Below are 13,495 nucleotides of genomic sequence, written 5' to 3'. Positions count from 1 at the left end.
GATACCAAACAGAAAATACAAAGTGGAATGCATTATGAGAAAAATACAATACAAGGAACACTGGAATAATTAAGGCAAAATAATAGGAAAGCGGAATCAATAAACGATACACTCTCGTTCATGAAAAAAGGAATGAGAGAGGGAAAAAATAAAAATAAAAATGAAAGTAAACAAGAAGATCAAATTCAATTATAGCAGCAAATGCACAGATTACATTGAATGCAAAAGAGCAAACAAGCAAATAATCATATAAATAACGGTTGATAGAATAAAAAACGGGTTTAGGAATAGGCAAAAAGACAACGATGTAATGTTCAAGGGGGTTTACGAACTGCATCTGGTAAGTTAATGGGAGCAGTGGTGACAGGAGGGGGAGAAGGGGAAGAAGTGGAGGAAAGGTAATCAGTGAGTGGAATCCAAAGGAGGTCACGTTTGATGGCAAGGGAAACAGGGGATACATAGTTGGTATCTAAACGATGATTAAAGCAAATAGCATTCCACCAGGCAGAATAAGTAAGTTTTGAAAAATCTTTCCAATTGGAAGTAATTAAGTGAAAGGCTACAGCAAGAAAAAGGTCAAACAACTTGTAGTGAGAAGGGGATTGAGGTAATTCTGGAGAGAGGGAGCCGAGGAAAGCGATGGATGGAGTGAAGGGGAGTTGAAAATGGAAAATAGCGGAAATACGTGACCAAATTCCACGTCAAAAGGAGGTAACGTTAGGGCAGTGGAATAACATATGGGATAAATCAGCCGAAGAGGAAGAACAGGACTAACATGTCGGAGAAAAATCAGGGGAGAAAGAAGCCAATTTAGATGGAGAGAACAATAATCTTTGATAAATAAAATAGAGGGTTTGTGTGGTATTGGCAGCACAAGAGGTTTTGTGAATCTTAATCCAAAGCTTATCCCATAAAGAGACAGACCACGTGACTGAGACATCCTGTTCCCAGGCCAGTTCAGTGCGAGATTTAGAGCGCTCCGAAGGTGTTAGTAAGCAGGAGTCGATACGAGAAGCAGAAGGAGAAGAAGTTAAGAGTGGAGACAAAAGAGGGTAGAGTGGGGGAAATGCAGAAGAAGCTGGAAGGGAATGAAGAAAAGAAAGAAGTGGAGGGAGGAGTAGATTATACTGCTTGTGAAAGGAGTTGGGAAGAAGATAACGGGATTGCAATTCAGAGAAGGATAAGGGAACTCCATCACAAAGCAACTGCGAAAGCCATTTTATGCCTTTAGAGTGCCAGGATTTCCAACAGAAGGAACAATTTTTAATGCGGAGGTGTTTGTTGTGCCAAATGGATTGGTGAGATAAAGAAGCAGAGGACGGATAAGTAGAGGGGATGAGGGGGGTAAGAATATGACACGAGTGCGCAATTATAGGAGATCGCAAGAAAGAAGTGTGAGCCGAAAATGCGAGGAGTTCTAAAAAGTCAAAGGGAGAGATGAAAGACTTTTCCAAGGATAACCAAATTGGCGGATAGGTAGGGAGATCTGTAGATATCCAACGAAGAGTTTGCCTCAGGGAAAAGGAATGATGATAAGATTTGAAACTTGGGAATTTTAATCCTCCTTGAGACTTGTCCTTTTTAGGAAAGGAGAGCGCAATTTGAGGAGGTTTGTTCTGCCAAAGAAATTTAGATAGAAGAGAATCTAATTGTTTAAATAATTAGGAATACGGACAGGAATCATAGAGAAGGAGTATAAGATAATAGGGGCTAGCATCATCTTAATCGAATCTAGTCTCCCCCACCAAGAAATAAATAAATAGTGGATTCCATCTAGTGATAGAATCCGAGAGTTTCTTGGTGGTAGAATCAAAGTTGAATTTTAGAGTGTCTGAAATGGAAGAGGAAAACCAAAGGCCTGAATATTTAATTTTTGAAGGTTGCCAGGAAAATCCATTCTGATCAAAGTAATGCCGTAGGCAGGAGACATCAAGGGGAAGGATCTCGCACTTATCACGATTAAGACGATATCCAGAAACTAAGGAGAAAGCTTCAACTTGACGAAGAAAGGAGGGGATAGTAGATTCAGGATTAGAACAATAAAAAAGAATATCGTCAGCGTAGACTGATAACTTGACTTGGGCAGGGCCTGGGTTGAAACCAGTAATAGGATTACCTTTGTTAAAAAGGGCTCAAGTGCAACAATGAACAATAAGGGGGAAAGAGGGCACCCTTGACGAACCCCTCTGGAGAGGGAAAAATAATCAGAAACTTTACCATTAGCGAAAATAGAAGCTTTGGGGCCAGAATATAGGAGAGCAATGAGGGAAATTAATTTTGGGGGGAAGCCAATCCAGGAAAGAGCACGGAACATAAAGTCCCAGCTAATACGATCAAAGGCCTTTTCGGCGTCAAGAGCGATGGCAGCTAAGGGGTATTGGATAGTGGAGGTTTTACTAAGGACATTAAAGAAAACTCTTGAGTTATCAGATGATAAGCGACCTTTGACAAAACCAGATTGCTCTGGACCAATGAGTTCAGGTAAAACGGGATCTAGCCGGAGGGCAAGTAGCTTGGCAAAGATCTTGTAATCCGTATTTACAAGGGAAATGGGTCTATAATTCTTGCATAGGGTAGGGTCTTTGTTGTCTTTAAGAATGAGGCAGATCATTGCTTCCTGAAAAGTACCTTGAGAGGAGCCATCAGAGATAAAGGAATTGAAAAGAGAAAGCAAATGGGGAAGGAGTTGCTTGGAGAAATGATTATAAAATTCAATAGTAAATCCATCAGGGCCAGGGGCTTTGTCACGACGGAGTACTGAAACTGCGTGAGAAATTTCTGCTAAAGTGACGTTAGATTCAAGCGGGGAAAAGTCAACATGGGAAGAAGAAGGGGGGGTGAGAGAATGAAAATAAGAAGTCAAATCATCAGGAAGAGGAGGGGATTCACGGGTATAAAGTTGTTTATAAAACGAAACAAAATTGTTTAGAATGTCTTCATCTTTGAAGTGTGAGATTCCATCCGAATCAGTGATGGAGGTAATCCGGGTCCTATCTTGACGTGTTTTTAAATAGTTGGCTAAAAGTTTACCCATCTTGTTCTGACCGCCATAGTAGCGGGCACTGCATTTTAAAAGATAGGAGGATGCGGCATCAGTGGAGGACTTATTAAAAGCAACTTTCGCAGAAATAAGATCCTTAAGAGAAGAATCAGAGGGGGATTGATAAGAGGAATATTCTAATTTTTTGATTTTTGCTAAAAGGAGGGAAGATTGACGTTCGAAACCTTTCAGTTTTTTAGAGACAAAATTAATTATAAAACCTCTAGCTGTTTCCAGTCCCAAATCATGACAGGGGAGGAATCCGGGGTAGAATTAGTGTGAAAAAAGTCAGTAATAAAAGCACCGAACTGGTCTGTGAACTTGGAGTCAGCCAAGAGAGAGTTGTTAAAACGCCATCTGCCAGGTGAGGGGGAGAAGGGTATCAGGTCAAAATCTACGAGGACAGGGGCATGATCAGATATAAGAATGGAGCCAATTTCAGAAGCAAGGACACATTGGGTAAGGGATTTACTAAGGAAAAGGTAATCGATACGGGATTGGGTTTTGTGAGGAGGAGAAAAATATCTGTATTCTTGGAGATCAGGGTGACAGAGTCTCCAAATATCAGTAAGGGAATTACGACGAATAGCTGAGGTAAATTGATTATGCATTTTGGATCGAATGAAGGTAACTGGGGAATGTCTGTCAAGAAAGGGATCATGGATCTGATTACAGTCACCACCAAAAATAATTTAATTATCAGTTAGGGAAACCAATTTATCTGAGATGAGGGGCCAAAAGGTATGATCAACATTAACTGGAGCGTAAACATTAAAAATAACAATAGGCACATTATCAATCTTCATTCTCAGTAGTACAAAACGACCATCAGTATCAATTTCAAAATGAGAATCAGTAACAGCAAATTTTGTATGAACAAGTATAACTACGTCATTCTTTTTCCCCAAAGAGGGAGAAGAGAAAGTATGGCCGACCCAAAGTCTTTTTAGTTTAGACGATTCGGTATCATTAAGGTGGGTCTCTTGTAACATGGCGACATCAGTTTTTAATTTAGCTAAATGAGCTAATACTCGCTGTCTTTTAATTGGACTATTTAAACCTTTAACATTCCAAGATGTAACTCTGAATGATATCAAATAAAAGCATTAAAAGAGAAAAGAATGCAACAATGCAATAAAAAGTGCAAAAGGAAGGACTGTAGTGGAAGGAAAATATGAGGTAAAGGAATAGGAGGAAATGATGAAACAAAGAGAAAAAGGGATCAAAAAAGTGGAGAAAAGAGATAGGGAAGAAGTGGAAGGAAAAAGAAATCTAAGAGGAAGTATTGAGAAAACGGAGAGAATAACAACAAATCAGATAGTAGGAAAAAATGAGGAGAAGAAGAGAGAACAGAGAGAAAAAGAGAGAAAAAGAGAACGAAACAACCAGATAATAACATGAAATCGTGACATACCTACAAATGAAGGATTCAAAAGGTACAAGGGGGAAGGAGGAACCAGACGGAATGACGGTACAACCGGGATCAAACAGGATGGAGGGCCGGGAGGCATCGCAGCAAGGGAAGGGATAAACTGTGGAGAAAAATAAGTAAACAATTATTACAAACACAACAACAGAGGAAAAAACATGTGGCAGCAATAAGACTAGCAAACGCAACAGGACGAAAAGGTCAAACAGTGAGGGGTAAGGAAAAGAAATTCAGCCAGCAGTCGATGAGGAGGATTCCATAGGATCAGCATGATGAGCGTTGATGAAGCTCCGAAGGCGAAGAGGGTCTTCAAATGTTGTAGTATTATTATTGTAAGTAACTTTGAATAGGCACGGGTGAAAAAGACCATAACGAGCACCCATGTCCCAAAGAGCAGGTCTTAAATCCAAGAAGGCCTTTCTCCTGTTAGCAGTGGCCTTGGCGTAATCCTGAGCAAAGAATAAAGTAGATCCAGACCAGATAATTCGCTGAGAGGATTTCGCTGCTGAGAGAACCTTCAATAGGTCTGTGTATTCCAGGAAATACAGGATCACCCCTCTAGGCTTCTGAGAGGGAGAGGTCGAAGATGGAGGACGACCTAATCTATGTGCTCTTTGAATGTTAAGCAGGGTGCCTTCTGGCATAAGAAGAACTTTAGGAATGAAGGATTTGAAGAAACCAATGGGGTCCGACCCCTCTTGTCCTTCCTCAAGGCCGTAGATATGGAGGTTGTTGCGCCTATTACGGTTTTCAAGCTCCTCCACTTGACGCTGAAGGGTAGAGGCCTGAGAATGAAGAGGAGAGATCTTCGCACAGTCATTCGCCAAGGAAGAAAGCGATTGCTCCACAGTCGTAACCCTGCCGTCGAGGTGCGACCAAGAGTCGGTGAGAACTTGAAGTTTCGCATTAGTGTCTTCCATAAAAGGGCGCAGAGGATTTCCTCCAATAATAACTCCATTGAGACAGGAGAAGATGGTTTTGGAGGCGAAGGAGGGTTTTGTCTGAGGCGTTTTGTAAGAGATTTCCCAGTAGTTGCTGTAGGAGTCTCAGACGCCGCCATGTTGTCTTCCGAAAGAGAAGATAGAATAGATTGAGTTCAAGAAAACTCGGTAAAAATCTTCGAGTTTTTAATGAAAATATGCCTGGTAGGAGGTGCCGCAGTCGTAGTGCCTTTAGATCTACCCTTAAATAGCAGCGAAGAAATTGAAGCCAATAAGGTGTCGGAGGTCGCGGGAGAGACAAAATGGCCGTCGAGTGAAAGTCAGTCAGAAAAGGCATATAAAATTACTCAAAAATGAGCGTAAAAACGTATCATACCTCCAAAGTATAAAGGAAGACGAAAGTGAAGGAAAAATCACCACAGAGTTCCAAAGTAATCATTGATACAGTGACACAGCTCAGCCGGGGAAAAAACAAAATGGCGGTCGCAATGCGACGATGCAGTTGCGGAACTTACATAGTTCGTAAATCCAGAATGCCGCCCTCCAGCGAAGCTACAAGTATCAGGGTAGGAGGAGTAGATGTTCCGACGTCCTCAGATCCCAATATTAGCTCTGAGCGAGTCAGGAAGGATGCCGTACACCGGACAAGCCGAGGAGCTTCACCCGGACACCGCCATTCACGCCGGGCGCCAAGCCACGCCCACCAAGAAGAACAGTGGCATATAGCTACAGTATAGAGAAACACTCCCTAGCGATGTTTTGAGTCATCTAAAAATCAAACATTTTGTGTGGTGGTGAGTGTCTTTTGAAGTGACCACTAATCAGAACCCACTCAATGATTTCCTTTCCGAAAAAGGTCCTAGACATTATATCATCTTGTTTCGGTAGGTGGGTCTCTGGGCTACAAAACCTTGATTTTGTGTAAAGTGGCAAAGTATATCTTGAGATCAGACAACAAAGCTGCAAAATGCTTTTACAGGGTTATTGTATGGGACAGCGACCATTAGTGAGGATCAAGAGTTTGTCGAAGAAGAAAATATTGTATATTATATCACCAAAGGCATAGTTTGGTAAGGTGTTTGGATGATAAAGATGGATTTAGATAGTTAATTACAAGACTTATGCAAGAGAGTGAAGGAAGGATGGATCTCTTTATCAACCAGCATATTGGAGAGATCCAACAGAACACTTTAGGTTGCAATTCAAACAGTGAAGGCTGCATGGAGGGTTTGGGGGAAGATCTGAGAGAGAATGTTGAAGCATATTACTTAGGACCACATGCAACTAGAGGAAGAATTGCATTTTAAGAGTTTATAGGTACTAAATCCTACAACATTGTGTGCCATGGTTGGATGGATGAAACTAGAGGTGGAGTGAGCTCAGAGCATTGTGGTCCAGTACGTGAGGAGAAATAGAGGATGAGAGAGGTATTGAAACAATCTCAGAGTAAAACAAATGGTGCTGTGAGAAAAAAACAGCCAACGCAAAAGTGCTCTATGTGGGGTTCTGTCAAGGTGAAGATATCCAAAGTTCATGGAGTTAGGGGGGAGTAATCAGAACCTAAAGTGGAACTACTCCAGAATGCAGTCCCATCATCTGTTCAGATGAAGTATATCTTCAGCTGCAGAGCAGATGAAATGTCACCAAACAGAGCTTCACAAATGGTCTGCAAGGTACTGTCAAATGTGAAGGTCATTATTGTTGGGAGGTTTGTGTCTGATCCTCATGAAATTCTATTACCTTGTTTAGAGTCATCTAGGTCTGTCATATCAATTGTGTGTAGGACATCTTGTGCTTCATTTTATACATGCTCTGTTAAGTTTTCATTCTATTGAATCCGGTGTGATAAATGCAAAAGGACAGTGAGATTCAGAGTATCTGAGAGGCAGAATATGAGGATGGAGTGCTGTGTATTTTTTTTAATTAATTCAACTTTGTATTCGCATGGGATTATTGTTTCATATAATGTTACAGGAATGAATTAAAGCCGAATGAAAGTGGTATTATGTTAACATAATCTTGTGTAATTTTGAGTATTTTAGATTACGTTTGTTATGTATAATTACAATATTTTTGCCATTACGCCACATCACATTCAGGTAAAAATTTATTTTAAAACATGGCAACAACATTAGAAAGCTTTCCCAAATGCAAGCACCTGTTTCACATATTTTGAAAAAAGAGGACCCCTATATATTACTGTTACACCTGCTATACATAGGGAACAAACTGAGTTAAGGAAGGTCTATAGCCAAGTGACATAATCAAAATCTGTTTATATGGAGATCATGGTTGATATAGCTTACATATGAGATTGAGAATGGAAAGTCCAACTATATATAGATAATCTCAAACAATGAAATATTCTCATTTGATTTTATTGGTATATATTATATATATTTATCAATTCTTTTAAGATTTACATATTTTATATTCTTTTTGTGTTTTTCTCTTCTGTTTTCTTTTCTTTTCCTATAGTTGTTTTTCAATATAACAAAAGTCAGTTAAAAGTATACTAGAAAAAATACATAACCAATAGACAAGAGACTGAGCAAAATGTTGAAGGCAAAGCGGTAGATGCACCAACGCGCGTTTCGGCTCTTGAGCCTTCTTCAGGTTACCGTCTATTGCTAAAAATGTGTGCGAACTCAAACCTAATTCTTGGCTAGGATGTGACAGGTCAGTCGATATTTAGGGTTTCTTGATATCTTCAGTGGAGGTCTTTCAGGTGGCCGGTAATGTGATCTTGGCGAGGGATGTCCAAAATGAGTCTCGCTGATGCGTTTTGGATGCGTTGGAGTTTTTTCTGTAATTTGGCTGTAATTCCAGCGTAGAGGGTGTTTCCGTAGTCTAGTCGACTCGTAACCAGTGCGTGGGTGACAGTCTTTCTTGTCTCGGCGGGGATCCAATGGAAGATTTTTTTGAGCATGCGAAGTACGTTGAAGCAGGAGGATGAGGCGGCGTTGACTTGTTTGGTCATCGAGAGTGAGGAGTCTAGGATGAAGCCAAGGTTAAGTGCGTGGTCTGTGGGTATGGGTGCTGAGCCCAGATCCGAAGGCCACCATGAGTCGTCCCAGGCAGAGGGGGATGAACTAGGATGAGCACTTCCGTTTTGTCTGAGTTAAGTTTAAGGCGGCTGTTTTTCATCCATACGGCTACTTCTTTCATGCCTTCTTGAAGATTGGTTTTGGTGGTGGTAGGGTCTTTGGTGAGGGAGAGGATCAGCTGGGTGTCGTCAGCGTAGGAGATGATGTTGAGGTTGTGTTGACGCGCGATGGAAGCGAGTGGACTCATGTAAACGTTGAAGAGGGTGGGACTGAGTGATGATCCTTGTGGTACATCGCAAATGACTTTGGTGGCCTCTGATTTGAATGGGGGAATTCGGACTCACTGAGTTCTCCCAGCAAGGAACGAGATGATCCAGTCCAAGGCTTTTCCTTTTATGCCGATGTTGCTGAGGCGTTGTATGAGTGTGCTGTGACAGACAGTGTCGAAGGCAGCGGAGAGGTCGAGTAGAATGAGGGCCACTGTTTCTCCATTGTCCAGTAGTGTTCGGATGTTGTCCGTTGCTGCGATGAGGGCGGTTTCGGTGCTGTGTTTGGCTCGAAAGCCGGACTGTGAGGGATCGAGGGAGTTGTTGGATTCGAGGAAGGTGGCGAGTTGGCTATTGACGGCTTTCTCAATGACTTTGGCCGGGAATTGGAGGAGGGATATGGGGCGGTAGTTTTTAAGTTCAGAGGGGTCTGCTGTGGGTTTCTTCAGGAGGGTGCTGACTTCGGCATGTTTCCAGCTTTCTGGGAAGGAAGCAGAGATGAAGGAGCAGTTGATGACATCACAGAGATGGGGTGCGATGATGGAGTCTGCTTTGTTGAAGATGATGGTGGGGACACGGGTCGGTTGGCGAGCCAGAGTGGATGGAATTCATTAGGCGGATGGTGTCTTCAGTGGTGATTGGGTTCCAGGCGCTGAGGTTGTTAGAGGGCGGTTTAGGTTCTGAGGGGGGTGGAGAGGATTGTTAGTTGGAACTGTTTTTGAAGCTGTTGTGTATGTCGGCAATTTTGTTGTAGAAGAAGGAGGATAACGAATCGTAGAGGTCTTGGGAGGGAGTGATGTCGTTTGAGGCTGCGGTGGGGTTGGTGAATTCTTTGACGATGTTGAATAGTTCCTTGCTGTTATGGGCGTTGTTGTCGAGTCGATTCTTGAATGCTAATTTCTTGGTGGATCGAATCAGCTGGTGGTGTTTGAGGGTGGCTGCCTTGAAGGTGGACATGTTGTCGGTGGTTGAGTTTTTTCTCCATGTTTTCTCGAGAGTACGGCATAGCTTTTTGGATTTCTTAAGGTCATCGTTGAACCAGGGGGCCTTTTTGTTGTCTTGTTTGGTGTGATGGTTTTTCTAGGGTGCTAATTCATCAGCGCTGTGAGTGATCCATTGTTTGAATTTGATAGCAGCTTGGTTTGGGTCCGATTAGAGGGCAGGTGGGTTTTGGTTGAGCGATGTGAGGAGTTGGTCGGTGGTGATTTTGTTCCATTTTCTTCGGGGGATAGGTTGTGGGGGGTTGTGGGTCGAGGTGGTTTTGTAGCTGAAGTGAACACAACTGTGGTCCGTCCAGTGGAGAGCTGTGGTGCGATCAAAGGAGATGTGTTTGCTGGAGGTAAAGATTGGGTCAAGCGTATGTCGGGCTACATGGGTGGGGGTGTCAACAAGTTGTTTGAGGCCGAGATTGGCCAGGTTGTCAAGAAGGGTGGTGGTGTTGCTGTCGTTTTTCTTTTCCAGGTGGAAGTTGAGGTTTCTTAATAGAATGTAGTTCTCGGAGGCGAGGGCATGTAGACTGATGAAGTCAGTGATGTCTTCGCTGAAATGTTTAGGGGTTCCTTGAGGCCTGTAGAGGAGGGTGCCTCTGAGTGTGGTCCTAGGGTCGGTGTGGATCTGGAAGTGGAGGTGTTCGTCGGTTGTAAGGTTATCGTCGGAGTTGGTCGTGATTTAGATGGTGTTCTTATGGACGATGGCGATGCCTCCTCCTGTTTGGACGGTGCGGTCTTTCGGATGATCTTGTAATTGTCCGGGATGGCTATGGCGATGTCGGGTGTTGATGATGCGTTCATCCATGTTTCAGTAAGGAAGGCGACGTCGGGTGATGTAGTGTCGAGTAAATCCCAGAGTTGGGTGGCGTGTCTGTGGACCGAGCGGGTGTTCAGTAGGATGCACTTCAGGTGATTAGAGTCGGAGCTGTGTTTGGGGTTAGTGGATGTTTTATGGGTCTTGATGCTGGTAAATTTGCTGGAGTGGCAGGCGAAGGGACCGTGGGTACGTCCCGGGGCAGCTTCGTAGCATTGAGGTGTGCGTCCGGGGTTAAGGACTAGGAGGGTGGCAGCGTCATACGTTATGCGGGAGGAGTGCGGTTTGTGGGGGCCAGGGGGTCTGGCGCTGGGCATGGTCCAGGCGTAGACGGGCTTACCTTTGGCGCACCTTCGGCACGCATGGGGCGCGACCGCTGCGTGTGAACGCTGCGCGCGGAGGCATCTGTCATATGTAGGTGTTGGGGGGGAGGGGCGAGGCAGGGTCAGCTGGGAGGTGGGCGCGGGGTGGAGCTACGGCTTAGGAAGCACAACAAACAACAAAATGCCTGCAAGTAGGGGGAAACGAAACTGGGCGAGCCTGGGGGGTAAACAGAGGCACAATCGGGCTAAAAATTCTAGTACTCTTCTAACAACAATGCGCAGCCTTAACAGCACAATACAGAGATGTTAAAAGCGCACAATGCACAAATTCCAAAACGATATGTCAAAAACAAGCAATGCAGGCAGCGGCAGTAATGCGGGGGAGAGGTCCCGCTGTGGATTCAGCTGGAAGGCGCTACGATACCGCGGGACAGCTATCAGGCGCTCTATTGTCATGAAGCCACCAAGCCTTGGGAGCGTGGGGGGGAGCGACCTCTTCCAAACAGGCCCAGCAGAAGCGAGAAGCCCACGGATGCTGCCCCTCCTCTTTGACGCGCTGAGAAAGACGCTGTCTTTTCTCCTGCCGAGAAAATCCAGCTCCGGCGTTTACAGCCTACCCTTGCGGGTGACTGGGATATCGGGTCCTGAGAGGGAGATTTCAGACCTCCTACATTCTATTCCCTTAGAGAGAATTCTTGAACAGATCCTTGGCAACAAACCTACTTAACTTAAACTGCTACTTACTTACTCCTTCCCACGTATTAGGCTTAGGTCAGGTACACCGGGGTAGGCGTATTTTAGAAGCCCCAGTTGAGCATGTTAGCCCTTGTATAATACTGGATATTTCATAATATTTCATAATACTCCTTTTACTGTACGTACTTTACTTTATAACTAAGTCTAACATAGTCAGTAGAGACCTAGAAGACCTCAGTCCTACGTCTAAACTGCTGTTTATGTTATTCCAATGCGCAGGGCCAAAGGGAAAATAGGAACTACACTACATGGCACCCAACGTATGGTAAGGTGATAAAACTAACGCAAGATGTTAGAGTAACTCAGTCGTGCTTTTTCACACAGACCCTTTCTCCCGTAAATACTCCAATAGCCATCTGGAGTGGGTGAAAGGTAAAAATCCGCCGGAACTTAGTAGGAAGAGATTCCTATGTAGAGTTTCTGGTTTAGTCAACGTTGAAGGATACAGTGTTCCAAAATATTTTGTACCTAATCTTTTGTTTCCTTGGAAACCTGCTCTGCAAGCTTTCATTAAAACAATGTCAGAAAACGGCGACAACAACGAAACCGATGAAGCCTCAGTAGATGTGAATCAACAGAGTTTCGATGTTACAGGGTTTAATGAAAATGAACCGGGTGCAATTATCATCCCGGCAAATATAAGAAAAACTATAACTTTAAAACTTATAGAAAACGGACTGTCATCACAAGGTGGTACAGTCATTTTCGTGATAGAGGCACACGAATATCGGCAGACAGAGGTATTTTATTAATGGATAAACTTTCCAGCGGCAAATGCTACAACACACAAATTCCACTATTACAGAATAGAGGAACCACCAAAAGAATATACACCTTTCGAGGATAATAAAATACCACTAAATTACAAAGAGCACCTGCTCTGGTTTAAAGGCGCCCTAAAACATAATGATCACATCACCAGGCTCGGTCCACCAGGTAGACCAGGAGCAACGTGGCCGGTTCTAGCCAGCTACACACCACATCCAGACATTGAAAAAATGTCAAGAGAAGAACTTTTAGCACAGCTAACATTACTAATTAAAATTCACAGACAGTTAGTCCAATATGTAATGCGGACTACAACAGTCCAACCAGCTGTTAATATTCCACAGCTGACCCCTCATCAGGGGAACACAAATAAAATTACACCACAGAACACATAATCATGTCTGGGAAAAACACCCGCAAAACGGGAACAAATTCCATTCTGGCTGGCACCAAAAATAACTCAAATAGAGGCAGTATTGCTGAATACTACCCCTATTGAGAAACACAGAATTCTGACTATCTGCCTTCCAATGGGGGTCGCGCCACATGTGGAGGACTGTGACACTTGGGGCACAGTCTTTGCTTCCATTTACACAAAAGCACATGGTGTTCCGTCTCTGGCGCTAATACCAGATGTGCTAAAACAAATTCAGAATGAATACGGTCCAGAACCTGCGTCAACTCTTGGTATGAAATTACTGAAAGACTTCAAGCAGGTCTCGGCTATATTATTAGCCAACATAAAAAGAGAAGCAGCATCTGTGGCGATCCGCCAAAAATTGAAAGAAACAGATATAACAGATCAACCAATTGAGCTTGCCAGAATCATAGAAAAATGCTATGAAGAACTAGGTAGAGATAGTTTGGGTGGGAAACCGGTAAAACCCCAACTACTTGAAAATCCTGAAAAGATATTTATTAAAAATAATCTAAACACTCCTAAAAAGAGCTGGGATGGAAATAAACAATCCACTCCCAAAGAAAAAGGTTTCCAGTCCAGAGGTAGGTCTCCTCGGCGAAAATACTCCGAATTGAGAACACCAGTCTCCCCAAAAGGAGCCCTCTGAAAAAAGATACAACCTTAGAAATAGGGATATGTTGAAAAAGCCTTATAGATATCAA

Source organism: Lissotriton vulgaris, chromosome 6 (genome assembly GCF_964263255.1).
Source record: "Lissotriton vulgaris chromosome 6, aLisVul1.2, whole genome shotgun sequence".
Taxonomy (NCBI): domain Eukaryota; kingdom Metazoa; phylum Chordata; class Amphibia; order Caudata; family Salamandridae; genus Lissotriton; species Lissotriton vulgaris.
Note: the sequence above shows the minus strand (reverse complement) of the source record.